This window comes from Buceros rhinoceros, unplaced genomic scaffold (genome assembly GCF_000710305.1).
Source record: "Buceros rhinoceros silvestris isolate BGI_N320 unplaced genomic scaffold, ASM71030v1 scaffold12235, whole genome shotgun sequence".
NCBI lineage: Eukaryota > Metazoa > Chordata > Aves > Bucerotiformes > Bucerotidae > Buceros > Buceros rhinoceros.
Genome location: NW_010411261.1, coordinates 115,703 through 117,257, shown reverse-complemented (window position 1 = coordinate 117,257; position 1,555 = coordinate 115,703). Strand labels below are relative to the sequence as shown.

The 1,555-nt window shown below is 47.9% G+C and overlaps 1 protein-coding gene across 2 annotated transcripts in view; it reads left to right on the top strand.

The window, feature by feature from the left end:
- The window catches only part of PDE1C (phosphodiesterase 1C, calmodulin-dependent 70kDa), a 64,320-nt gene that overhangs the window by 17,547 nt on the left and 45,218 nt on the right, over window positions 1-1,555 (top strand). The window lies entirely within an intron of this gene.

The following is a 1,555-nucleotide window of genomic DNA, read 5'->3' as shown; positions in this document are numbered from 1 at the left end:
CAGCAGGATCAGAGTGAGATCCTGAATTGGTCACTGCTGCTTTTAGGACCATTAGTTAATGAAGATGCACCAAAGGCTGTAGTCAGTGAGAATAATACAGTGTTGAGTAATGCAAATTGCATTACAGAGGGGAATAAACAGATCCCCTTTTTCTCCTCACACCGTTGAAGAAGGGCAGTTTTCATCTGGGGCTGCCCTGCTTGGAAAGGTGACTGGATGGAAACAGCTGCCCAGGTGCAGCAGCCCTCCTGCCTGTGCATGTTCAGAACTGCCTTTTCGCCCCTTGCAGCTTCTCAGTCTGTTATGAACTGAGCTGCCACTCGCTGGTGAGTGAAGGAGCATTATTTCATTCTGGCCCATGTTGCCACAGTGCTCAGCGGAGTTTTGTGTTTGGTCTGTGAGCACAATAAAGCTGGCAAGTGTTAAAAAAGAGAGAACTGGAAGGCTGTGAACATATGTGAGTAACTGATGGAGTAGTTTGGATTATTATGCTCTAAGAGGGAGAGAGAGGATGTAACAGGAAAAAGAAAATAACCCCAAAAAACCCCTAAACCAAACCACTCCAGTGTTTTTACTCATGTACAGATCAAACTTGATAGGAAGCCCTTGAGGTGCACCCAGAGTGTCCCCTGAGTGTGTTCCCTGCTTTGCTGCAAGCCCTGGGCTCCAGTAACCTGTGCTGGACACCTGCCAGCCCACTCCAGGGCTCCACGAGGGAGCAAACCAAATCGTGCTGTTGATTAGGAACCAAGGAGTAAAAAAGGAATGAGAGACCATGGCCGGCTTCCTCCTGCCCGTGAGGTTCAAGATCTTCAAGGCGGAGGAACTGAGGAGCTCACAGAGGTATTTTCTTCTGTAGAAGCCATTTTGCGGACAAAGCTCCTGTTTCCTGTTTTATTCCTTCCGTGAAGATGCAGCTTTTTTCTCACATGCTTCACGAAGCAGAGATGTGATGCTGCTGCCATGCACACAGGCAGAGAACACTCGTGTTGGAACGCTCTTATACTTCAGGTTCTCCTCTCTCACTTACATTGATGGAGGCGTTTGTGCTGCTGGGAATGAACCAGACCAGAGTGATGAAAACAACAGACAGATGAAAACAACTGGCAAAAACCAACCAACCAACTAAATTTTAAATAAGTTTGTTTTCAGCCACCATATCATTATCTTGAAAGCTATTCACTATGCAACTGACTGTACATCGGGGCAGGGTGGAGGAGGTGGGGTGTGGTGGAGGAAGAGCAAGGCCAGCTGATGCCTTCTTAATTCCTGGCAGAGGGGACTCATTACATGCCTCGAGTGGGCTGGGGTAAGCTCAGCAGTCTTGAGTCTCTGCACAGTGGTGGCCTAGGGCTGGAGCTTGAGCCCAGTCACCAGAGTCAAGAGAAACATGCTCAGAATAGACCACGTCCTTCATGAAACATTCATGAAAAGAAAAATGGTAGCTCTCAAATGAAAGCTGACCCATTTCTGAATCTTCTGAATCCTGTGCTGGTGTGCTAACCTTGGGCTGGTCTTCCTCTGGTAACTTGCAGGTAGCTGAACTGAGGGAAAG